The sequence below is a fragment of the Ictidomys tridecemlineatus genome, chromosome 2 (genome assembly GCF_052094955.1).
Source record: "Ictidomys tridecemlineatus isolate mIctTri1 chromosome 2, mIctTri1.hap1, whole genome shotgun sequence".
Classification (NCBI taxonomy): domain Eukaryota; kingdom Metazoa; phylum Chordata; class Mammalia; order Rodentia; family Sciuridae; genus Ictidomys; species Ictidomys tridecemlineatus.
The window spans coordinates 229,648,437-229,675,730 of record NC_135478.1 but is presented as its reverse complement, the minus strand read 5'-3'; positions in this window follow the sequence as shown (position 1 = coordinate 229,675,730).

Sequence of the window (27,294 nt, the reverse complement as noted above, 5' to 3'; positions counted from 1 at the left end):
CAGTCATCCCTCTGTGGCTCTGTGACAGCAGCTCGAGGAAGACTGAGACAGGAGACCAGAACGAGGCCTGGGGCTGCTGCTGTGAGGGCTGCCCTCGGGCAGTTCTTGGTGACAGGTGCGTCCTGAGGAGCACGCCACTGTGGTTCTGTCCCTGGGTGGAGGCTGGAGGAGTCCTGAGGAGTTCCCATGGCTGTGAGCAGGGCACAGGCACCATTCTGGAGAGGGTCCAGAAGAGAAGAGTAGCTGTGCCCCGCACACCCTCCCCCAGGAGACCTGGTGGCCGTGCCCCAGAACCATAAAGGAAGGAAAGGTGTGCTCAGGAGAGAGCGCTCGGGTGGGCCAGAGCGACCTGGGCTACAGGGCTCACTGGGGAGAAGGGCCAAGTGCTAGCTACCATGACATCAGGAGGAGCCTGGATCCTCCACCGCAGGCCAGGGCAGGACCACAGGGCCCGGCTTGCCGCGAGGTCCCTCTAGGATCTCAGCATTCACTGCCCTGTGGTCCTTAAAGGTCCACTCTCCACAGCTTGGTGCTGTGCTCCTCAGCTGCCCAGCCACGACATAGCTCAGGTGGCTGATCTGGAGACCCGATGGCACCTGTGTGTTACCCGTTCTGCAGATGCAGAGTCTGGGAGCTGAGGGGCCTGGCAGCACCAACCTGGTTTCAGAGGATGTCATGGACAGCCTGGGTCCCAGAGAGAGACCTACAGCATGGTGTGGCAGAGAGCCCCCAGGGCACCCCCTCCTTGTCCTGTTTGGATCTGAGGTTCCCCAAGCCTCCTATTAGTGAAGCAGTGTTCAGACGTGGGATGGCTAGAGGGCTGTGAGCTGGTCAGTCATCTAGTGTGTGTGGACGCGCTGGGTGGGGCTGTAGGCAGGTGGGCTGCCCTGGAAGGGGGCATCTTCCCTGCGGCCCCTTCCCCAACCTGGGCCTAGAGCAATGGAGTCAGCAGTGTGTGCACTGAGGCCTCTGGAACCGTGAGCCCCAATGAACTTCACTCGTCCAGGTCATTCTTGTTGGGTATTTTTTGTCACAGTCATGCAAAAACTGACTAAAGTGCTTGAGCCATGGGTGCAGGGGCAGGACCAGTGAGACCAGGGCCATCGAGCTCTAGAGAGCTGCAGGTGGGTCTCACTGGGGGAGCCACCTTGGGCTGAGCCAGCAAGCCACAGGAGCAGGGCTGCCCGGAGCTGTGGGGCCAGCCCAGTGTGTCCAGCGCATGGGAGAGACCATCCTGGAGACTCCAGACTCATTGCTGCTGTCCTCTCAGGGGGATTGTCGCTGTTATTACAGGCGTGGCCCCCCATATTGAGAGTGGGTTTATTATAAAGGCAAGCCTGTCCTGTGCCTTCATCCCCTTTCCGCCTTCCGCCATGGGGTGACACCACCAAAGGCCCCACCAGACGCAGCCCTCAACCTTGCACTTTCTAGCCTTCCGAGCAATGAGAAGTCAATCTGTTCCTTATGAATTCCCGAGTCTGCTGTTCTGCTAGAGCAGCAGAGAAGGAACCAGATGAGGACGATGGGGGCTGCCCCCACGGGGGACCCTCCACTCTCCCCTGGAGGCGGGAGTGTGGGCAGTCCCACCAGACCCTCTCCATGCAAAATCTGGGTTTAACTGTGGTGAGAAGGAGGCGTGAAGCCCGAGAATCTACCTACAAAGTTTTCATCTGGCTTCAAAATACCTCCAGGATTTTTTCTATTTTGGTTTCCGGAACATTTTGAGATAATAACTTAGTTTCACTTTTATCACCTCATTTCCCCTTTCTCCTCCCCACCGTACAGGTTTGTGGAGGTACACAGATGCTGTATGGGGAGGTCCATTGGTGCCTGATGGGCCTGTGACCTGGACGGCTGTCCTGGAGGCAGAACAGACAGGAAGCAAGTCCCACAAGACCCTGCAGGCCCCACGCCGGTTCCTCAGCAGGTCCCCAGCAGGACACCCAGCAGGACCCCCAGAGGCCCCTGTAGTCTCCCAGAAGGTCCTGCAGACCCCCTCAGGCCCTGGCAGGGAAACGAGCAGCAGAAAGTCTCAGCAGAGGGTAGTGCCCAGCCCAGCACTATCAGGGCCAGGGGAGATGCCAAGCCTAAAGAGACAGAATGGCCATGGTGGCCTGCCCGGCAACCTCTTGATCCTGCGGACACCTTGCGTGCTCTGTAGTCCGGGGTTCCACAGCAGCAGTGAAGCGCCACCGTCTAGTGTGAGGGTTTGAGTCCTGGTGCCGACGCTCAGCTGTGAGACCCCTGCTGACTCGGGAGCCGGTGCCGGTTTCCCCACCTGCAGACCAGGGTTACCCAGTCTCCTGGTACAAAGTCACCTCTAAGGAAGCGTGGATTCCAGTTCTTATGGGTGACATCGGGGGCATCAGCTGAGCCTTTCTGCGCCCTGCCCTACAGGACCACAGAAGCCTGGGAGGCCCAGACCTCAGAGCCTCCCACAAGGAACACCCCAACGCTCTGCAGAAGCCATGTGTGTGCCTTGAGTGTGCCTCCTGTGTTGGCCACCAGGGCCACCTGCAAGGCACGCCTAACCTAACTGAAGGCAAATCTATAGACAAGAGGAAGTGATCTTGAAGCTGGCCTGGGCCGGGGCAGCCAAGGAGGGTCAGGGAACAGTGGGGCCGTCACCACCCACAGGAAGACCCCAGGAGGCCCGCAGCGCTGTCCCACAAAGCTGGGAGGAGCCAACACGGTGTTCCTGCTACAGAGAAGGGCCTTCGAGGGGCAGGCGGCTGGTGGCATGGGCAATGCGATCGATGACCCGTGGCTTTCCAGAAGAGTGGCTTTTAGAGGAACGAGGACCGCCTTCAGCTGGGAGCGGCCTCTCCCAGGCCATGGTGCGTCCCCAGCACTGTGTGCATGTGCCCGTCAGCAAATGAGTTTCATGGGACAGCGTCCATCTCACCCCTCCTCCACAAGGTGTCCTCCGTCTTTCTGTTTTATGTTATCCTATTTCTTTTTTAATGTAAGTGCTGGTCATGACCCACCAAATTGATTTAAAAATCCACTAATGGTTTGTAACTTACAGTTTTCAGAGCTGTGCTGTGGAAGACAGGAAAGGAAGGCTCTGGCTGGCGGGAGGGGCGGCCACATGCACACTGCAGAGCTGGCCATGTGTCTCGGGAATGTGGGTTGGGGGCCTGCTGCCCTGCTGTTCAGGGGCCATTGACAGCACCCCTTCCACATTCACTGCATGCCCAGGTGGGATGGCAAGTGGCACATGCACCCTGGATCCATGTGGCCACCGTGCAGCTGAGAGTCTGCAAGCCAGGCCTGAGCAGCACACCACTCGCCCGGCCTCCTGGAGGGCAGGCCAGGTGCAGTCCTCCCAGGGGACTGAAGCGGAGATCAGCCACTTGACTTGCTTGAGGTGGCCCCCGTAGGTGGCCAATCTATCAGGATCCCAGCTGATGTGGAGTAGCTGGGCTTCCTGGAGACTGAGCTCAAGGAGGTGAGGACAATGGCAGGGATTCGGAGGCCAGGGCACTGTGTGACAGCATGGAGCAGGTAGGCTGAGAGGGGTTTGCTGGAGCAGGAGAGGACCCACAGCCACAGCCATCTGTCTGCAGCCGGCCCCTGGGATACCAGCAGACTCTTGGTGAGTGAGTGAATGAGGTTCTCCTAGCTCAGGGGAGGTAAGGACCGGGAGGCCAGGGCAGAACTGCACGGACAGCTCCAGGTTCCCTGGTGCCCTGGCTTTAAGGGAGCAGGGGAGCCTGTCCTCCCACCCCTGCATGGCAGAAGCTCCCTCTTCATCTGCCTTTGAAGCCCAGATGGAACCCTGCAGGCCTGATGGGGCTCCCACTTCAAAGGGCCTGGCACGCCGGGATTCCCCGCCAGAGTGAGCCCGGGGCACCGAGCACTGACGGGGAAACTCCAGCCGGGAGGGGGCAGCAGCCCTGGGAGACGGGGCTTCCCGGGGTGGTGGGAGACTTCCTGGGCCTCCAATGTACACCCAAACCAAAGGGTCCTCCTTGAGGCCCAAGACCCCCAACGAGATGCCACCCTGGGGGAGGAGCCAAGACCTGCATGACCTGCCCCGCCTGGCTTCCTTCCTCCACTCACCTGTGCTCTGCTGGGCAGGTCTGCGCCCAGCACCTTCCTCCTGTCCTCGCAGTCTTGGCCAGGGCCCTCTCCCAAGGCCTGTGACCACCTCAGAGAAGGGCCTGGGGCCTCCTGGACATCTGTGAGTGGGGTTTGCGTCTGTGTTCTGAGGACCGCCACGTGGCAGGTGGGCAACACTAAACTAGAATGGCCAATAAGCTCGTCCAAGACAGAGAGCCAAGGTCAAGGTGCCCACGAAGATGACAGGGGCTTTCTGCCTTCCTCTTAGACAGTTTTCATTTCAACCTAAGGGTGATCTCCCAACTTTCACACAGTGAAACTGTTTTACTTTTAAATACGAAAAAAGGTAGTTTATGTGCTTTTTTAAAACCAAAGTGGTTTCGATGGCATTGGAGGAAAACTTCTGCCAGACCCATGGAGTGCCACAGAGCAAGCACGAGCCGAGTCCCAAGGATGCCTATGTGTGACATCGATGAGGGAAGTGTTTGTGAATACTCACTGCACCCATGAACAGGAAGGAGGAGCAGACCGGGCTGCAGGGATTCCCTGGGCTCTGGGACTGTGGGTGTTACGTGGTCCTTTTCATCTTGTATAAAACTTGTACAAAGGACATGCACTGTTTTAAAATCAACAAGCAGCTATTGCTCCTCTCATTGTGGTGGATTATTCATAGCATAAAATATACGTGACATAAAATCGACCCTTTAGCCATTTTTACCTGCACACCTGGGAGGCTCCCGTACCCCAGGAGGTCGCCCAGCCACCACCACCTTCACCTCCACCACCTTTGTCCCTGAGGGACACCAGCTCCCAGCCCTCCAGCCCTCCACCATCCTGCTTTCTGTGTCTGTGAGCTTGACTGCCCTTGGTGCCTCATGGAGGGTAGACACAGGGGGTATCTGCTCTTTGGGACTGGCAATGTCCTCAAGGCTCATGCATGATGTGGCCGATGCTGGGATGTCCTTCCTTCTTAAAGCCAAGTAGCTTCTGCCTGTGCCACATTGCTGGCCTGTCCATCTGACTGACACTTGGGCTGCCCCCACCTTTGGCTACTGGGACTAATCCTGCTATGCACACCGGTGCACAAACACCCTCTGAGACCCTGGTGTCACCGTCTGTGGGCATGTGCCCAGCAGTGGTGCTGGGTCACTCCGTGAGTCACTCCACCAGCCAGGCAGGGTCTCAGCTTCTCTTGCTATTTTCTGCCGCAGTTGGGTATTTTTTGATAGTAGCCATCCTAATGGGTGTGAGCAGTATCTCACTGGATTCTGTTTTTCATTTCCCTAATAGGTAACTGAGCATCTTTTCACATACTTATTGGCTCTATGTAATACACATCTTCTGTGTAAAAATGCCTGCTAAGTCCTTCAGTATTTATAATCAGGTTGCTCATTCTTGTTGATATTATCAAGTGCCAGACAGTCTTTGTATATCCTAAATATCAACCTCCATCTGAAATAAGATTTGCAAATATTTGCTCCCGCTGCATGAAGCTAACTTATTTTTTTTTCTTTTTTGCTCGTGATTTTGAGGTAACATCCAATAAATTACAGACAAGCCCAGAGTCGTGAAGGTTTCTCCCTTTGTTTTCTCCGAGTGTCACAGTTTAGCACGTTGTTTTGGTCTTTGATCTATAGCAGTTATTTCCTGACAACTTCCCTTTTCTGTTTCTCTCTCGACTTGCCTTTCTGCCTCACAAATGCTAGAAGAATGAATGGGCTTCCGGATGAACCTGTCTGGTGAGGCTGACTGGTCTGGCCAGTCATGGAAAGGCAGATACAGCTGGGGTCCTGGAGTCCTGGTCCCTGGGCCCCTCACCCACCCACCCAGAGCCTGTGCTGGCCACACTTCTGGGGGTTACCCTCACGATGCTTTTTAGCAACCAAATGGGATGCCGGGCTCTGGCTTGCTCTGCTCAGATCCCATTCTGGATCCTTCACACTTAAGACCGAGGAGAAGACTACTAATCAGAAGAGCAAGTTCCACCCATGTGCTTTCCCTGCTGATCGATATTCTAACCTAATCAGGGAACTTGCTAATCCCTTTTTGAGGGCTTATGACATTAAGTGCTAATTGGTCAGCGATCTTGCAGGCAAGGAGAGGAGAGAGATTTCATTAGAGGGTCGCATAGTGAATTCTTCCCTTTCTTCATGCCTGAACCCCTGAGGGCTAGGGACAGGAATGACCACATCCTACCACTCCCAACACCCAGTCAGCATCACAAATACCTCCACCCAGGCACTTCAGCAGACATCATATACCAAATAGCAGTCTGTGACCCGCCACTCCACCCATCCACCCGTCCACCCCCTCTTCCATCTGTCCACCCATCTATCCATTCTCCCACTAGTTCACTTACCCACCCACTCTCCCACCTATCCACCCATCCATGCATTCATCTACTGGTCTGTTCATCCACTGGTCCATCCATCCCTTCGTCCACCTGTCCATACATTCATCTACCATTCTATCACCCACCTACCCACCCACCCACCAACCCATCTATCTATCCATCCATTCATCTGTGCAGAAAATATTTAGCACATGCCTATTGTGAATAAATAAAGGTTTTATGAGATTTTATAAGATACTGAGACAGTCAAATCCAATCAGAGGAGAAAAAAAATGATATGTCAAAAGTAAAAAAAAAAGGAGATTATTTGAGTAGAGATATAAAACACTATGAAACAATAAATGGAGTACCCTTATGGAGAGCAAAGGTGGGAGGGGGCAGCAGGAGGGTCTGCACTGAGAGCGGTGACGAGAAGCCACTCAGACAAACCCTGGCGCGTCAGAGGTGGGTGAAGGACGGGTGGCCCAGAGGACTCTGAGGCCCTGTCCCACTGAGCAGAGCAGGCATGGAGACAGGGCAGCCTGCCACCAAATGCCACACCCCTTCCACTGAACGCACTGCTGTGAGGTGGTGGCTCAGCCAGGATTTCCCAGGCCACGGCCCCAGGGACCATGGGACACCTGTGTGTGAGCAGAGGGCGTGTGCCACTCCCAGCTCAGCAAGTCAGTGGTCTTGGTCCCTCGGAGCTCCTGTCCCCGTCTGCAGGCCCCACCATCGCTGAACTCCCCTGGGGCCCCGCCGCTGGGGTTCTGAGGCTCACATTCCTCACGACTGGGCGGAGTGTCGCCATCACAGGCCAGGCCAGCAGTCACCCTAGCACAGCGGATGTGCCCAAGAGCAGGGAGGCAGACACACCCTCCCAGGGCTCCTGGGGATCTGAGTCCCCCTCCTGAGGCGTCACGTGAGTGAGGAAGCAGAGTGACACCCCGCCCCAGCCGGCGGGCGGGCGGAGTGGCTGCAGTAATAACCAGCGAGGACTCTCAGGCTGGAAATGAGAATGAGCAAATAAATCAGGCGCTAATGATGGCTGTTCCAGAGCGTGGGGGAGCAGAGCGGGCCTGGCCGTGCACCTCGCAGCGGGCCAGGCTCACCTTCAGGTCCTCATCCCCCCACGGTGCTATTATCTTAATTACGGTGAGTTCTGAGAGGAAACACAAATGAGTGTGTCCCTTCTAATTATTAAATGCACGGACAGTTCAACCATTTCCTCAAAACTGTTAGTTCTCAGAGGGGGAAAGTGCCGCCACTTCTTATTAATTCTGACTTCACTGCCCTGGTTGAAGCCAAGAACCTGGGCAAGCAGAGAGGGTGGTTATTCCAGATAGCCTGTGAAAGTCACTGAAACCGTTTCTAGACACCCCGGAGGGGACAAGAGGAGACTAAGTGACCCTTAGTTTAAATATGAACATTCCAATTTAATAAGAATCCTACTGATAAGAATAATAAAAAGAATATTGAGAAGGACAGGTGCCACTGACTGAATACCTCCTAAGGGGCAGCACCATGTGGCTTTCACTGTCCCCACTTAACGGATGAGGAACCCAGACATTGAGACATGCTCGAACTGCACAGCAGAGGCAAGGTGTGAACCCAGGTCTGGGTGACTGCAGACTCCATCCTTCCCTCTCCACCCAGGCAGCCTGAGCTCTGTCCCAGCAGTAGTCAGGTTGAGCCACAGGGTGACAGACATCCCTGACGCAGGAGAGGCTCCATAGCATGGGCTTCTCTCTGCAGGACCTCTCAGACAGACGCTTCACTAGCAAATGCGCGTTCTGCGAGCACACAGGGACCTGCAGCCTGCCCTGGGCCACTCTCAGGAGAGCTCAGAGGCTCTTCCACTTGAAAGATCCTGAGGTGGGGTGCCTCCCCTGTCTGGTGGGACCTGGATCCTCTGAGCACCCTCCCCAGTAGGTGGGCGGGGGACCAGATGGCCAGGGTCTGGGCCCTGGTGCAACCACTTGAAAGTGATGTGACCAGGCTAGCTGAAGACCCTCTACCCCAGCCTCCGCAGCTGGAACCGTGAGTGCGATGCTTCTGCCCCGCGGGGGAGGGGGGACTGGCTGGGCTGTTCCCTGGCTCACTGCCACTCCAGCAGCAGCCAGGAGCCTGGGGTCACCTGTCTTTGCTGTCCAGCGGTCCTATGGGCATGTTCCTTATGTGTGTGTAGCTCTGATGTTTGCCTCTTCTCAGCCCAGAGTCCTGGGCTTCGGGCTGAGCTGAGCCAGGCGACTGGCTTCAAGTTCCTACTTCCCATGTACTGCCGGGTGGCCGTGGCAAGTCCTCGGAACTTCTATGGGTTCCCGTCCAGGTGCAGGGGTCGGGTGCTCCCCTCTGCCCCCCGCTGCTCTATTCCGTGCCCCAGGGATCCGCCACCCAGCACTCCTGGGCCAGATGTCCTCCTGACCTTGCGTACCAGCCCCCATTTCCGAGAACTGGTCCTTCCAGCCTGGGGCCTGCACTGCTGGGTGGGGTAATTGGTGTGAGAGTCTGTAAACAAGTCAGGATGGCGCCTGGCATTTTGCAGAGGGAGTGGTTTGTGAGGTGGCGCCAGCGAGCCATTAAGTGTGGAGATTTCTTATTGGTTGACTGCTGTATCTAGGTTATGCTAATTAAGATAAGCTGTGTGGAATGTATATATACCCCTCCTGTCCTACAATAAACGGCTCCCACTCCTGCTGGATCAATCTACACAAGTTGCTCGTCACCCCCCAGCTATTTTGCTCAGCCAGCCAGGCTTCCACAGATGGTGGCCTGTACGGGGAGCCCTGGGGCACTTGGGGGTAAGTGACAAAAAAAAAAATCTGCCCATTTCTAGATAGGACGGAAGCAAATCTGCTCGTCCCTAGACAGATAGGGCGAGAGGAAAAATGGACATTTTGAAAAAATGGAAAAAAATTGATACAGTATGTTTGTGTCTTGTTTTGTCTTGAAATGTTGTATTGTCTTTGTGACAAAAATATGGAAGGGGTGTTAAGTAAATTGATAAGAAAAAAAGACACCCCAGTAAAACCAAAAATAGTTGAGTCATGTGTTGATGGAAGCTCAAAAACTCTAGTCAAAAAAAAAAAGTTCAGAGGAAAAAGGATTGTCAGAAAAAAAGTCACAACAAAAGGCTATCACTAAATACTTTTCCTTGCGGGAGGGTGCGTAAATCAACACTGCGAAAGCCCAAATCCAGACCTGACCCGGAGGCACAGTCTCGAAGGCTCTTGCTCCCTGTGCCCAGAAACAGTTTGAGTCCAGGACTCTCCCCAGGGCCATCTAGGGCTGCCTGGGACGCTATAGCCCACTGTGTCCCTGATTTTTGGTCATTTTCAATGCCAATAACTAAGCTACAATGGCTCTCCCACACCTGGAGGCTGATGAGTAATGAGCACCATTAAGGCTTATTTCAAATGTAAAAAATCTTGAGATAAAGTGCTAAATTGTTCAGGAGGTTGTTTTCTCAGTGCCTGCTGGAATACTACAAGATTTTCTTTAGCCATCCAAAGTTCCTGCCCTTCGTCCCAGTGCCAGTAAAGACGAGGGTGGAAGAATTTCCAGTGTTGCTGAAAACCGGACGAAACTTCAGATTAAGCTAGTTGCCCACAGAACTTACCTGGACTGTGATTTAAGCTAGCTGCCTACAAAACTTACCTGGACTGTGATTTACTTAGACTGTGAGTTAATCTATTGAGACACTGCTTTTCCTAGACTAAAACAACAAACTGTAATCTACAACAAATTGTAACTCAGTATCTTTACTAACGGTGTCATTGCTGGTATAATTTTTCCTAGGGCTTCTTACATGGAGCCATCAATTGGCTTGGTATTGTGACATTTTGTATCCTCCCCTTCTGCTTGTAGCAGATTATTTATGGTGTTTCTGTAAAAACCACTATGGTCATTATTTAAATTAAACAAAAGGGGGAAATGTTAGAGTCTGTAAACAAGTCAGGATGGCGCCTGGCACTTTGCCAGAGGGAGTGGTTTGTGAGGTGGCGCCAGCGAGATATTAAGTGTGGAGATTCCTTATTGGTTGACTGCTGTATCTAGTTTATGCTAATTAAGATAAGCTGTGTGGAATGTATATATACCCCTCCTGTCCTACAATAAACGGCTCCCACTCCTGCTGTATCAACCTACACAAGTTGCTCGTCACCCCCGGTTATTTTGCTGCAGCCGGACTGCGGCAATTGGGGCTTCTTTTTCAGCCACCCAGGGTCCTGGTCGCTCTGACTCTTGTCTGGAATACTCGAGGTCCCCCCTCCAGGCAGGTTTCTTGGTGGCTGAGGAGCCCTCCAGTCCTTGAGCATTTCCACGCAGGTGGGATAAAGGAATGAGAAGTGGTAGAATCCAAGTGACTCAGTGAGCAGGCCCCGGTATTCACTGGTCGGCAGTGGTTCTGCTCTGTGAGAACCGAGGCTCTTGCAGTGATTTGGTAACCTGCTCTTGAAGGCCGTAAGGCCAGTGCCATAGTCAGGGTGAGACCACAGGATAAGTGTGGTTCTCACAGGAGATTGTAACCGTCCCCACCCCATCCAGCAGGAAAGGATGAACATCCACAAACGTGCAGTTCTCAGAAATGAACACCTTGGGCAGAATATTCCCATGCTGCTCATATCCTCAGAAGTGCAGGTCCAAGGCCTGGGATAAGCAGTTCGTGTGCCGACAGGTTCTTCTGGGCTAACACTAACCCCCACTACTGACAACCCCTCTGGTCTGTGCATTCTCCAAGGTCAAAGGCCCCAACAGGTGGAAAAGGGCAGGGCCACCTGCCACTCTGACCAGCGCTCTCTGTAGCCTCTGCAATAGCAGCCCTCTCTTCTCTGGGATAAGGCCCAGTAATGCCCCTTCACTGGGCCGAGGTTTAGGGAAGGCCAGGGTCCAGTCCAGAGGCAGCGGTGCCAACTCAGACCACTCAGAATTTGGCCTGTCCCCAGATTCCCCCACCACGGCTCTGTCTCCTGATCCCATGAGGCAGGGACCCCAGGGGCAGAGGCCTTTTGGCACCTTGTGAGCTAAGAAGCGCTGGTGGTTTCTGACTGGTGGTTTCTGACTGCTCTGGACTCCCAGAGCTTTGACCTCATGATCCGGGCCCTGCCCACAGCCCCCCAGCTCCCAAACTGCTTTCCTATCCCAGGTCTGGGGCACAGGGCAGACACAGGAGAGTATTGAAATGGAACGGAGAGCTGCCTGGGGAGAGGAGAGCCTGGCCCCAAGCTGGGGTCCCCCAGACTCCCCGCGGTAGCTCAGCCCGCCACCGAGGATGACCCCAGCCCTGCACTGCCCAGACTAAGGGACCTCACTTCTCAATGCAGCAAGGCAGAGGATCCCACCGCACAGCAGGCACAGAGGCCAGGCCCAGAGCCGCGCCTGAGACACATGGGCCTGGACTCCCTGAGACAAACGCTCCTTGTGGCCGCCTGTGCTCATCCATTATTCATGGTAATGACAATAACAACTTCTGCGGGCTTTTCATCTCCAAACCGCGGCACTGAGGTGGACTGTTTAACTTGAACTTTTGTTTCCCTTTCTTTCCACCAAGTCATTCCGCCTCGGTGGAGGCTGCAGGTGTGCCGCAGGCTTTGTGCTCAAGCGCAGAGCTCCTGCAGAAGCAGCCAGACTGAGGGAGCCGCCTCCCCAGGAGGGCAGAAGCGCCGTGATGCAGCACCCTTACTGTCAGAAATCAAAGCAATGACCTGGGGATGGGCTAAGGAAAGTTTTTAATCTTTGTATGTTTTTTCTTTTCATTTTTTCAGCAAGGAACATGGTTTGTTTACACAACCAAAAGGCAAGTTCCACCGTCTCCCACCCCCAAAACAAAACAAAGCAAAATCATCACTGACAAAACAACCTCCAAGCAGACCATGTGCGTGGCGCGCATTCAGACTATGTGTGATAAAGCAGCATTACGTTTGTGAATACAGCTTTCTTCTCCTGCACCTCACTACCCTTCCTACTGAACACACCCTGTAAGTGCTCATACCCTCGGACCACCCCACACTCGAGCTCTGCCTAACCTGGGCTCCTCTGCCGCTGCTTGCAACCAGGCGGCTGGGGAGGCCACCACTGAGGCATGGGCAGCCTTGGGTTGGTCCTGAGAGCCTCATCCACAGGCTCCTTCCCACTGCAGCAGAGCTGGAGGTCTGAGCACACGGAAATGCCAGGGGGACGGCCATGCACACAGGGATGCCACAGGAGGACGAGATGCCGGGGATAGCCAGGGCAGCTGAAGCCTGGGCAGAGCCAGCAAGGGCAGAGGCCTGCGTCTGCAGGTGGCTTTGAAGTAGAGGAGGGAGAGGGGATCTCTGGGAAGGGATGGCAGAGCTAGGAGGAAGGAGGCTGGCTGACCCTTCCCTCCCTGGCTTCCAGCAGCTCGGCTCTTGCCTCTCCAGCCCAAGGGAAGCTGGCCGTGCTGCTGTGAGAGCTGCTCAGGGCAAACTCAGCCTTGGACTTGGCTTGACTCTACTCTGGGTGGTCTTGGGACCCAACCCTACTTGGACCCAACCCAGCCCAGGAAGCTCTCTGGGGCTGATCATCTTGTGACTGAAAGTATTTTTGAAAAACCACAAGATGCCCTTTGCCTTCCGTTTTGCTCTGGTCTGGATGATGGCAGGAATTCGACCTCTGCCCCTGGGGAAGGCTTTGGGATCCAAGATGGCAAGCACCCCCTAGAAACTATCCTAAAACCCCGGGCAGGGAAGCCTGGGCACCTGCTGCTGCAGGTGGACAGCAGAGGCTCCCTGGGCTGTCACTCAGCCTGGCCCCCAAGCACACACCTGCCCTGGACTCTGCCTCACTGCAGGCGCCTTCCGCACGCAGCGCCTGGTCCACCCCGGTTGCCTGGTGATAGCTCTTGGCAGCAGGAGACAGGAGCACTGCTCAGGTTCAGCCTCTGCCCTCAGGGGCAGCTAGTGGCCATGGACACACTGCTCGGTGTTGCTCCTCCACTGTGGAAGTTCCTGGCGTCCCCAGGTGCTGGCCTCCCATGTGGTCCACTGGCCCTGCTTCCTCCCTCCTGCCTCAAAGAACTGAGGCCCAGGTTACCTGTCGTGTGGCCCCAGCCAGCCAGGGAGTCTGTGGGGGTCCCACCTTTCTGGGCCAGTGGATCCATCCCTCCATCCCGACTCTAACACTCGGTGGTCCCCCAGGGCGTGGCTACTCAGGGTCCTCGATCCCCCATCACCATCCACGTGGTCCCACTGCGGCTTCCACAGTTCACAGGGACCCCTGGACTGGTGAAAGGAGCAGCGCCCACACAAGGGAAGGTGGAGCAGCAGGACTGGGCCAGGGTCCAGCTGACAGAGGAGCATCTAGCATGTGTGGAGGTGGCCCAGAGGTGGCCAAGTCGGGCTGCATCCCAAGACTAGCCAGAGTCAAGTCGAGCCAAGTCCAAAACCACGACCCACAGCCACAGCCACAGCCTGGAGCCCAGCAGCCTCGGCTCTGCAGTAGGAGCCCAGGAAGTAAGGGGAGGACAGAGGAGGGCCAGCAGGCTCAAGATCCGGGGTCTCACTGAGCACTGAAAGCTTGGAATGTCAGCGAGCCCTGGAGGCTGGGGACATCACGGTGCATTGACCATGGGGACATCACAGAGCACTGACCCTGGGGACATCACAGAGAATGACCCTGGGGACATCACAGAGAATGACCCTGGGGACATCACAGAGAATGACCCTGGGGACATCACAGAGCACTGACCATGGGGACATCACAGAGCACTGACCATGAGGACATCATAGAGCACTGACCCTGGGGACATCACAGAGCACTGACCATGAGGACATCATAGAGCACTGACCCTGGGGACATCATAGAGCACTGACACTGAGGACATCACAGTGCACTGACCCTGGGGACATCACAGAGCACTGACCATGAGGACATCACAGTGCAGTGACCATGAGGACATCACAGAGTACTGACCCTGGGGACATCACAGAGAACTGACCCTGAGGACATCACAGAGCACTGACCCTGGGGACATCACAGAGCACTGACCCTGGGGACATCACAGAGAATGACCCTGGGGACATCACAGTGCACTGACCCTGGGGACATCACAGAGAATGACCCTGGGGACATCACAGAGCACTGACCCTGGGGACATCACAGAGAATGACCCTGGGGACATCACAGAGCACTGACCCTGGGGACATCACAGAACACTGACCATGAGGACATCACAGAGAATGACCCTGGGGACATCATAGAGCATTGACCCTGGGGACATCACAGAGCACTGACCCTGGGGACATCATAGAGCATTGACCCTGGGGACATCACAGAGCACTGACCCTGGGGACATCACAGAGCACTGACCATGAGGACATCACAGAGCACTGACCCTGGGGACATCATAGAGCACTGACCCTGGGGACATCACAGAGCACTGACCATGAGGACATCACAGAGCACTGACCCTGGGGACATCATAGAGCACTGACCCTGGGGACATCAGAGAGCACTGACCCTGGGGATATCACAGAGCACTGACCCTGGGGACATCACAGAGAATGACCCTGGGGACATCACAGAGCACTGACCCTGAGGACATCACAGAGAACCTGAGGACATCACAGAGCACTGACCCTGGGGACATCACAGAGCACTGACCATGAGGACATCATAGAGCACTGACCCTGGGGACATCACAGAGCACTGACCATGAGGACATCATAGAGCACTGACCCTGGGGACATCATAGAGCACTGACCATGAGGACATCACAGAGCACTGACCATGGGGACATCACAGAGCAGTGACCCTGGGGACATCACAGAAAACAAAGCAGCCAGCCCAGCCAGGCGACACTTTGGGGACAAGGTGAGAGTTTCCTGCCAGCAATGTAATAAAGCACAGGAGCCTGGCCCCCGTGGGAAGAGGGAGGCGGGCTGTGGAGGACAAGGTGCACTCCAGTCAGCCTCAGGCAGCAGCCACACCAGCTGGGCAGGGAGCTGTCTGTTCTAGATGCTTCTGTCTCTGCCTGGAGCGGGAGTGAAGGTCTGGACCCAGAGGAGCCTGCGGGTGGGGCGGGTTCCACTCCCTGGCAGAGAGCAGGAGGTGGGAGGCTGCCAGGCCATAACGTAGGGGCTGGCTCTGCAGAGCTGAGAGCATCCCATGTACAGTAAGAACAAAAATAGCTACTCCATCAACTGAAATGAACTCTGCAGGCCACTCGAGGGCTATTCTAAGTCATAAAGACCAGGCAAAGCACCTGCAATGGCGGTGGAGAAGTCTTGTGAGCGAGGGCTTCAGCGGCAGTACAGCCCAGGTACAGTGGGGTGAAGGACCCTGTGGTCAACGGGGATTGTGTTTCCCTCCTTATTTTCCTCCCAATTTGATATTGATGAGTATTACTCTATGAGAATATCTGCTTCACTTCAAAATCCTCCTTAAAATCATTAGAGAAGAGTAAGTTCCACTTGGAATCAGCACAAACTCCTTTATGTTCTGTTTCTTTCCTGTCGATCTTGCTAAATCAGAGTCTGTGCCTTTCTGCAGAAGAAGACTGAGGAATGTGTCCTAGGGAACCGTTGGGACCTCCTTATTCTGGCCACCAGTGCTCTGGCCAGTGGACCATCTGCAGGCCATGGCGGTATAGGTGGGGCTCCTGGTGCCTTGACCAAGGAGAAGCATGGTGGAGGTTTAACAAGCCACGTGCCCAAGAAGGTGCCACAGGATCCCTCACCATCCCTCCTCCTGCCCATCTGATGGAAGTACACATTTCCTAGTTTTCAAAGTCTACCACGACCCATGCAGTAGTCACTCATGCCAAAGAACTCCAAACCAAAGAAACTGGTTTCATTGTGAATATGTTCCCAAGAAATGGCGCCTTCCCGCAGGAAAAGTGGGTCTCTGCAGAAAGGGTGGGGTCGTCCGACTGAGCTCACTGCTGCTCTCCATCTGCCAAATGGCCCCGGTAGCCTTTCTACCAGAACTTGCCCCTCATGGCACAGATGCTCATCTCTCCAAGCCTGAGAATAGAGAGTGAGCTGTTGTAGGATTTGGCAAGGAGTCTGCATCACAGAAGCAGAGCCTCAGACCCTGAGAAGATGGACAGGTCTGGCTACGGAGCAAACTCCAGTGTAACACGGTCTGCTCTGCTGCTCTGGGGCGAGGACGGTTGCTCGCTGGCCAGGAGACGGTTGCTGATCAACAGCCACCTATAGGAGCACCGTGGAGAGGGGCTGTTCCAGTGGAAGCAGTGGGCTTCTTTAAAAGCAATTTGGTTCCCAACTGGTGTTGGCCAGGGTGACTGGAGACTGCGAGCCTTGGGAATTGGCTCTTGCCACCTGGTGAGGGACTTGGACTGAGGGAGGCAGGTTCTGCATGTGCCTGGGGACAGAAGACTGCCCACTCAGAGGAGGCTACTGTCACTGGGGGCAAGGAGGAAAAGACCAGGCAGAGGAGGAGGGGACAGGTTTAAAAAGTGACCACGACTGTCTGAAAGTCCTGTGTTTAATTTTTTGCAACTTAAAATGTTATGTACTTATTTTTCCTCTAAATGATAGATTTCTGGATTTTTTTCAAATAGTAAGTATGCATTAAGTGCATACTCTTAAATTTACCTGAAAATATTCCATTTATTCAATTATTGAGGTTGCAACTTGGAAATAAAAAAATATTCTCAATTAAGCCATAAAATCTAAGGATGATTCAAAATGGATCTAAAAAGACCTAGTTAAGGTCTTCCAACAAGGCAGAGGTGTCTGTGTCCAGCAAGGTCAGTATGTGATCCGGGCTGGTCCAGATGGGACACAAGAGGGTCAGCTGCAGGCAGCAGCGAGAGGCACCCCTCAGCCCTCTGCCCGGTGGCATGGCTGGGACAGAACGGAAGAGGACACAGCCCTAGGAACCCACCCCCAGCCGTCACGCCAGCTCCAAGCCCTCAGATGACTTTGCAACGATTATTTGGCTTCTTGGGTATTTCTTAAAGACAAGCACTAGTCCTCAAATGTGAGTGGGAGTCATGGGGCAAACCCTTTCATTTTAAATGAGTGAACTGGCCTGGCCATCTGGCACCTCAGCCTACAGGACTCTGTTCACGAGCGCCCCAACACAGGTGTGAACAGCTCCAACGACGTCACCGCTGCCCACCCACTGGGGAGGACCTGCCGCAGACACACTGGTGTCCCTGGAGGGCTGTGCCCCTGCGCACATCTTTAGACTGCAAGAGTCATTACCGGTGTGGGCATTCAGGTGTGCCAGGAGGCTGCAAAAGCCGCGTGCCTCTCATTCAGGGAAAAGTGACGCTGGCCACCATCTAGTGCAGGTGAGATCTGGCTGTTTTTCCTCAGAATGATGTTTTCAAGGCTCATCCCAGGCTGTGACTGTTGTATGTAGCGTTTGCGTTCGGTTGTTAGCTGTGTCTTATTGTATTAACGCCCTTTTGGCATCCCTCACCTGATGACGCACGTCCGCTGGCCTCCCACTCGGGCTGTTGTGAATGCAGCCCCTCTACAGTCTCGCCCTGTAATCCTGTGCTCTTTTCTTCCCACATGAACACCCTAGTGAAGCCGTGGGGAATGTGGTCAGCCTGTCTGATCCCACAAGGCTCTGCCCAGCTCTTCCCAGAGCGGTCACACCACAGAACATGCGGGGCCACCACGGCCCCACAGCCTTGCCTGTGATCCATGGCAATGGTTCGTCCTGGCCACCCCAGGGCAAGTGGGGCACCATGCGGCTCCACTGTGGATCCTGGGGCTCAGGATGTTGTGTGCCTGTTGAGCATCCATCCCTTGTCCGTAGAAGCCTGTGTTCAGATCTTTGCCTCCCAGAAGCTGGGTCTTCCTGCACTCAGGTTCCCAAGCTCTGCTGCGTGCTTTGGCTGTAGCTCTTCGTGGGATCGATGCACCGAGGTCCTTCTCCTGACCAGCTCCTTCTCCTGGCCGGCTCTTTCTAATTTTCTTGAAGAAGTTTTTTGAAGAGCAGAAAATTTCAGTTTTGATAGAGTCCAATTTACCTAATATTTCTGTTTATGGCTTGTGCTTTATGTATCTCAGTAAATCTTTGCCTCCATTAAATTACCAAGGTTATGATTTTGTTACTCTTGCTTTCAAGTCCTGCTCCATTGGGAAGCAATTTCTGGTGTACAAAGAGGGTTCTTGCTGTTGGTCCTTATGGGTATCCATCTGTCCCCTCACCCTTCAGAGAGAAGAGCCTTGTATTCTATCTGCTTGGACCAGCACCTTCACCAAAACTCAGTTGGTTATACATGTGTGAGTCTGGCTTTGGGTTTTTATTTATTAATCTTAATGTCTATTTTGGGATAATCCCACATTGTTTTAATTGTTTAGTTTAATAATGTCTCAAAATCTGAAAATATGTATTTTCTGGATTTTTCCCCCTTTGCACAATTGTTTCAACTATTTTTAAATCCTCTACTTTTCCACATAAATTTTAGAATTTGCTTGCAAGTTTCTACCAAAAAATAAGCATGTTGAACATTGACTGGGATTGCACTGAACATAGATAGGCACAAATTATATCAGACTCTAATTAATTTTGGTCATTTTTAATTTCTCTCAGCAATCTTTTGTTTTCAGTGTGCAAATCCTGCACAGCCTTTGTTAAATTTAATCCCTAAACATTGAGTATGTTTCGTTCTAAGAGGAATTATGGGGTTGTTGTTGTTGTTGCTTTGTGTGTGTGTGTGTGTGTGTGTGTGTGTGTGTGTGGTACCGGGGATGAACTCAGGGGCACTCGACCACTGAGCCAAGTCCCCAGCCCTTTTTTGTATTTTATTTAGAGACAGGGTCTCACTAAGTTTCTTAGTGCCTCACTGTTGCTGTGGCTGCCTTTGAACTCTCAATCCTCCTGCCTCAGCCTCCCAAGCCACTGGGATTACAGGCGTGGGCCCCTGTGCCTGGCGGGAATTGTGTTTTTAATTCAATCTCCAGCTGTTCATTGCTAGTGCCCAGCACCAGTAGTGGACTTGTGCAGATCAGCTGGCACCTGTGGCCTTGCTGAGCTCACTCATCAGCGCGCTGTGGGTTCCTGAGGCTCTTGGGGACCCTGGGCTGTGGCCTAGGATGGAGGCGAGGTTACATCTTCATCCCAGTCTGGACTGTGTTCTCTCCTCTTGCTGAGTGGGCTGTGAATTGTAGCATGATTTGGGGGAAATGTTGAGTATCAACAGCATTTACCTTACTTTTAGGGGAAATAAATTTAGTCTTTCACCACTGATTCTGATGTTATCTATAGGTTTTTCATAGATTCGTTTTATCAGATTAAATGCTCTTATATTCCTGGTTTTGCTGAAAGTTTTTATCATGAATGGATGAAGTTTTTCACATTTTTTGCATCTATTAAAATAATCACAAAGTTTTCCTTTTGTTTTGATAACACAGGAATTACAGTTACTCTTTTCCCATTTTAAAGCTACATACATTGAGTCTGGTCATCAGATGCTTCCTCCTTTGGACATAGAAGGATTTGACCTGCTATTGTTTTTCAAGGAATTTTGTTTCTATACTCATAAGAAATATTACCCGTCGTTTTCTTTTTCTTTTCTCTTTTTGTAAAGTTTGTGCCTGTTGAGGGAGTTTTGTTCTTTTCAAATCAGTGTAATGGTCGCAGATGATTTTTGGAAGTTTGTCCAGGTGATATTGCCTATTTCTAAAGTGTCTGCCACCTGAGTGCCCAAGAGCGCGCTCTGTGGGTCTGTTCTGCAGCCTTGGACAGGTTCTACTTCAGGCTCCCATTCTTGCAAGGGGATGAAACTCCATTTCAGCCAGCATGCCCCTCCCCACTGACACTCCCCACTGGCCCTCCCCGCTGGCCCCCAGGAGTGGGTCTCAGGTTGGGGAGACCAGATTCACAGGATCTGGGGTAGGGCTCTGGCTCTCTGACGGTATCTCCAATGGCGTCAGCTTCCCTCTCATCTGACCTTGGCTCTCAGAGCAGGAAGGTGACTGACTGCGCTGCCTCCGTCCAAGCCCCCAAGAGCACACCTCCAACCCTTCTGGCCCCTGGGACTCCCTGACTTGTCCTAGGTCCTCAGCAGCCTAGATTTCCAGTGACCCTCTACTGTCCCCACAAAACCCCGACCCTGTCCCAGGGATCTCTCTGGGTGACCAAGCACAGGGAGGCAGCCAGCTGGTTCCGGGAGCCACCAGACCCCTGCTCTCCCCTGTCTCTTCCGTCCCCAGCTTAGGAAACCGAGCTCTACCTCTTTGTGGCCTCTCTCTGCCCTCCTCACTCTGGGCCCCTTAAGGACTACGCTTTCAAGACTCAGTGCCACAAGAGACCACCCCACGCACCTTCTAAAAAATATTTTTTCTTGGCATTGTGCCCTGAAGCAGCCAATGGTCTGTGATCAGCTGGTCCCTGGAGGGGCTGGGGCAGTAGAGAGGGAGTGAGATGTGCTGCCACACAGCAGTGACAGGGACATGAGGAAGCAGCAGGCCAGCTCAGGACAGGGGACCTCAGCACCAGAAAGGGCTTCCGAGGCCAGGAGACAGGACAACACACATGCACCCCTCCTGTGCCTGGGTTCCTCCCCGAGGGCCTGAGCTCAGCCTCAGAATCCTTTGCTGCAAGAGGAAGTGAGTTGGCTCCCTGAGCTGTGTCCGCCAGGCCACTCGGGGCCGAATCCAGCGGGCAGCCTCCTGGAGCTCCGCTGCGTGCTCCTTTTCCAACACTGGCTCTGCTCTATTTCATGGAGACCAGGAGGAGTGGACTGGCAGAGGGGCAGAGGGAGTCAGACGACCCAGAAGCTTCCTCCAGGTCAGCTCTGTATCAGCAGAAGAGCCACTGCTAGGGCCCATCCCAAGGCGTCGCCCCCGGTCATGTCGGTCCCAGAGTTGGATTGATGCACCTGGGCTGAGAAAGGTCTCAGAGCATCATGGGGTTCAAGTGGCTTTGCTTCCCCTGAGACCACTTACCCACCCCACCTGCCACCCAGCCCTGTGCCCCCGCTGGGGCTGAAGCCCTGTTGGCTGCCCACGCTAGGCCACTGAGGCCACTAGCTGGTGTCTGGGTGGACTGGTCTCTGGCCTTCTGGGGGCTGCTTCCTCGGTGACGGAGCCACCCATGCAGGCACGCGTACCCTGCTGCCTCAGGAGCCCCACACACTATAAACAGACACGCACACACTTGCACCCCGACACTCCACAGGGGGCCTTTACTGAAAGTCCTGAGCATTCAGTGCTACAAATGAATGCCACCTCTTTCCTGAAAGCTTCCATGCCCCTTAACATGTTTGCCTCCAACTCTGAGGTACAGAGAGACCTTCAGCCGGGATCCCACGAGCCTGTGTTTCTGTGGGCTGTCGGCTGAGAAGACAAGATTCTCGGTGGCAACGATTTCCTTTGCAGAGAGGAAACAAGACTCTCAGGCTCCACGCTTGCTCGCCCACGTGATTAGAGGAGGGGAAAGTGTTCCCCAGGGATTGCAGATGCAGAGACCATGTCCCCCAGGGAAATCGAGCCGGGACTTCAATAGCAGGTGGACATCAGTGCTAATTAGCCGGCCATTTGATCTCACGGCAGCAGTGATGGAGGTTCCCAAAGGGGAATTAACTGTGCTTAAGTCTGCGAGTGCTGAGAACCAGCATGCTCTGAAAGGTAAGACTCCACCTGATTAGCGCGAACCGTCAGCCAACTAAATATGCAATAAGATGCACATCATGGCCAGGCGAGCCAATCAAGCCAAAGGCCACAGTGCAAGGATGAGCAGGCCAAGCTGCTCCGCACACCTGGACAGACCAACAAGGGGGGGCATTCTCCAGGTCCACGTCCTGGGGAGGCTGGTGTCCCAGGCAGGACAGCCAGGCAGAGGTGCTAGAGGAGGTGGCTGCGTGGATGCATCTCGGTCCCAGGCACCTGATCACCCGCAGCCTCCCAGTAAGCAGAGGAATGAGTACCTGGTGAACAGGTCAGCTCCCTAGTTGGTCAGTCAGTTACTACTAGGACATGTGACCACCGAGTGAGTCCCTGTTTGGGTTCAATAGATTGAGTGCTGCTCTCCACGCTAAAAAAAAGTGCAAACAAATACAAAGTCATTCAAAGATCTCACGTGCACCCGTAATTTGCTACTGAAAATAAATGATCAAAACGTATGAATCACTGGGGACTCATTTCCCTTCTCTGAAAAAATCCAGCAAATTCGTAGGGTAGAAAATCCCTCCATCTGGCAGCCGGGAGGGCTGCACGTTAAGCACCGTTTCATGCAAGAATGAAAAGCAGACTGTCAATTCCAAGTAAGGAAAGCCACTGGTGGATTTCAGTTCACAAATTACAGCCTCATTGTCACTATCGGCGAAGAGCTTGTTAATGTGCCCTTTATCCTTTGAAGAATGTGAGGGACAGAGAGGACTTGGCAGAAAGTAGAAAATCAAACAAGGAGGTCCAAATAGTTTGCATTCCGCAATGCTCCTGTCTCCCAAGCGGACAAAGCACTGGGAATTGTTTCTGAACAATCGCGGAGAAGCACAGGCAGGGCAGGCAGCTCGAGGGCCACGGCACCCACCGTCACAGCACGCGGGAGGCACGACCCCGCCGCTCCTCAGCACCCGGGACTTGGCGCAAATCCTGAAGAGGAAAGAAAAGGTCAAGCCCCGTTTCCTAACGTATTAGCTGTCGGTGGTTTTGACCCAAGGACTGTGTTCTCCTCATCTGGGGGACCCACACGGCACTCTGCCCTGAAGGGGACGCGGCATCCGACGGTCCTGCATAGTGACAAGCACATAGCAACGCTTAGCAATTCCAGTCTCTCTCCGCCACCCCTCCTGCAGCGTCTGCCCCCCAACTCGGCGGAGTTGACGATGCTGGCACACAGGTGCTACGCAGAATCCCCTCTGGTCAGCCACTGTCACCTCGGACCAAAGAAACCTTGTTCACTTGGCTTGTCCAAACACTACCACAGTGACATCCGGCCTGCCTGGGGGCAACGGAGCTCTGAGCGTCCCTGCATGGCCAGGCACCAGAGGACGGGAGCAGAGAGGACATGTATCCAGTGCCCCACGCTCTGACCATGTAGGAGTTTCCGTGTGCCACTCATGTATCACTCATGAGCGTGGTGTTCGTCCAAAATTAGAGAAGACAGAGGGGGCAGCTGGCTCACGCAGGAGCCGGGACAGGCACCGGGATTCCAGGTCTCACTGTGCAGACGCCCGTCTTGCATGCCCTCGGCACTGAGCAGAGAGGCCTACTGCACCCGCTGCCTTCCGCACACAGGGGCACCAGCGTGGAGGCTGGTGGTCGTGCCACACAGGCGCTGACACTGAACAGGTGCAGGTGTTAGTGTGTGAGCCTGCTGCAGGGCATGCTGGACGTGCTCCCTAGAGGCCCGATTCTCATCCTGGGCAGTGCTCCAGGGCCTGTGCCACTGGAAGGCAGAAAGGTGAGCGTTTGGTACATGGCCAGGAAGTGACTGTCCTGTCCTTGAGAACACTGAGGGGCAAGGCAGCTGGCCCACAGAGCGGCAGGAAGACCTGCCTGCAGAGGGCTTCTGTTAAAAGGGTGGGTGGGCACCCACACGTGGCTTGGGGGTGCCTCCTACTAGGAGGGCACGGTCACTCCAGCCTCTGCTCCATCTGCCTCAAGAACCCCCCCTCCATGCAGCAGCACCCCAGGACGGGGAGAAACGGGCCTGGGCCTTGTCAACTGCTCCTGACTAGCAGTGGGATATTGGGCAAAGCTCCGCCCTTCTCTGGAATCTAGTTCTCTTTTTCGTAGCCTGGGCTAAAAAATCTCTTTAATCTATCCCAAGTCTGAGTGATAGGAGTCAAGGGCAAACATTTTAATCTTCTCAGTCAAAATAACCATTGATTCAAATCAGGCATTAGCAAACACAAGGTTGCCAGATAAAATATAAGCTATCCAGTATAAATGTATCCAGTGCAATATTTGGGACATCCTAAAAAAAAAAAAATGTGTCTGTTGTTGATCTGAAATTCACACTCAGCTGGGAGCCTGAGTTCTCCTTTGCTGAATCTGGCAGCCTCACCTGGGCCAGATCCAGCCCGCCGCCTGCTTCTTCGAATAAAGTTTTATTGGCACACAGCCACATACATTCATTTACATGTCATCTGAGACTGTTTTCACACCAGGACAGCAGCGTTGAGTGGCTGCCACAGAGACCGTCTGGCCTGCACAGTCTAAAATATTTACTATCTAGCCCTTTGCATGCACACACACACACACACACGCACACACACACACACGCGTTTCCTGGTCCTGGATTTAGATGATGTGTGTCGGGTATAGAAACTATCTGAAGGTCGGCCTCCTAGTCAGCAGCACCAAATGATGGATTTGCAGGTGTTCTGTTGTGTTTTGGGGGAAGGGAATGTGTCCGTCTTTCCCACCGTGGACAGATGGCAAGTCTCTTCTGCTCAGACACCCGTCCTGCATGCCCTTCGTCCTGAAGGGGACGCAGCATCCGAGGGTCCCATCTCAAGGCCCTAATGTGCATGCTGTAGGTGCTCAATATGTGTCTTCACAGGTTCATTGATTGATGAACACTCAGCTCCCCAGTGGCCTGGTGTGTGCGTGAAGGTGGACAAACCAGCTGCAGGCAGAACTCCGAGCTGGAGCGTCCCCCACAGGTGACCTGAGAGGAGGCCAGCCCAGGCATCTATCTGGCTTGCTCTTCCCTTTACTCCGCCCTAAGGAGGCTAGGTTGGTGCCCTGTCTATCCACTGCCTTCAAGACAGCTCTTTCTTGTTGAGGGAACAAAGCCCTCGGGGGAGATTCAGCACCTGGTTCCCAGCAAGGACTTCCCAACTGGCAGCTCCATTCAATTCAGCAGATGTTTTCCCGAGAGGAGAGCTGAACCTGTGAGTTTCCCGGTTCAGGGAGGTATCTTCTGGATTTCTGAAGTCTAAGGCAGAAGGCAGGAAGCCCAGAACCCGTCGCACTCCTCTGCCGGACTTGAGCCCTCTACTGAGAGCGCTCCCTGGGGCTTGGAAAGGGGTGGCCACTCTGCATGGAAACCCCAAGATGGACCAGACCCCTCCATTTCAAAGGGAGAATGGGAAGCCCCTTAGACCTCGTGCTGACAGGGCCCGAGCAGAGGGGAGAGGTAAGAACTTGAGGAGACTAACAAGGGACAGGGAAACTGCAGGCAGCCTGGAACCCAGACCAAGTGGTGGGTTGGCAGGTTCCTCCAGGGCCACACCTGAGCAGGAAGAGCCTCAGGAACAGCACGTGGTTCCCAAATGCTCAGCTGTGTCTGAATTTTGGATCTTCCTAGAAGTATCCAGTCAAGAGGAGACTAATGTAGCCACCACTCAGATCCCTGGGGAGTCCCTGTCGTTACCGCCAAGATGGGGGAAGAAGGGTGGGATTCGCAGAGCACCTTCGGAAGCCACAGGGCTCAGTGGCATTCATCCCACCCCCGTCCTCTCTTTCTGCCCTTTGCAGACGCGTGTCAGTCCCCACTCAGCGACGATCCAGTTCCAGAAGGAAATCCAAATCCAAAGGCAGTGACCCCCTGGCCCCCTAAACAGCTCCTTCCTGTGTGGAGGAGCAGCAGACCCTCGAAATGCCTCTGGAATGAGGTGCTTTCTGTGCTCTCCGACAACAAGCTGCTGCTGCACTGACACACACTGTCCCTCGCTATTTCTCACTCCAGTGAGGAAGTTTGCTCGACCAACAGTGGCCTCAGCAGGAGCCTTTGAGCTGCGATGCTATATTTATTTTCTTCGGGTGGCCACTGGATTGGCCACTGTTCTTTGTTCGATGTACTTAAAGGCCCTTTGATGGCCCCAGTAAGACACTATTCATTCTCGCACTTTCCTTTTTTCTAGCCAGAGTAACAAGAAAATTGGAATGGGGGTCAGAATGGGGCTAGCCCTGGACCCCCACCGCCCAGCTGTCTGACCTTGGCGTTACCCTCCTCTGGCCTCCATGGGCGTCTAGGGGAGCCTGAACCACATGCAGGGTGGAGAGGCCTGGCTGAGCGGGGCTGTGGTTGATGGACCGCGTCTCCATGGCGCTGTCAGAGGAGAGTCCTTGGCCATCCCAGGGGCTGGGGCCAGGTCCTCTTGCGCTGTTGCTGTGTGCTTGTGAAGTTTGCTTCCAGGGGCTGGAGAAACGGAGCTGCGGCCATGCCCTCAGACCTACTCATCCATTCCACTGAGGGGTCATCTCCCACCAGCCACCTGGCAGAAGAGGCCAGCACACTTGAGAGACAGGCAGGAGGAGGAGGGTGATTGGCCATTTCACAACTGCCATGGAGCACTCAGGATGAGCACAACCCTCCGCCGCCGGGCTGCAGCAGCAGTCCGCATCCTCCCGGGTGTGTGTGGTGACCATGTTCATGGAGCACCAGCTGCCGTGGCTTCTCATGTGCCTCGAGGTGCGGCTCTCCAGGCCAGCCGTGAACCGTGGTACTCCGTGTGCTCACGTCCCTTTTGGACACCTGGAGCTCAGGTTGGAAATCCTAGTCAGACTTGGGCATTCCCACCAAATAACCCCTACCTGCAGGGGCTTCTCTGAAGTGGACAGTAGACGTCTCATGATGGCTGGTCTTGATTCAGTGATCTACTATAAAGTTTGATTTGCTGTGTGTTACCTTCTCATCTCCACTGTTTATTCCTGACAAAATGCTGTGATATTAGGATCCTTTCCAGGCACATCAGCAGACGGTGGACTTGGGACTTCAATATGAGTACTTTAGTCAAAGTCCTAGTACTCTTTGGTGGGACACTCCCTGTACTTATAGGATACAAATTCCCAAGCAGGTAAACAAGCTTGTTTCTTATTGCAAAAAAACTAAAGCAGCCAACCAAGTCCTGATTCCACTGACCTTCAAGACAAAGAACAAATCCCATCAGTTTATGCACCTTGTGCCTCAGGGGTGGAGACTTACAGGTATGGAAGCTGCCCGAGGGGAGTCCTGAGGGTGGACCCTTTTTTTGCTGGTTGTAAAGGGTGCGTAACTGC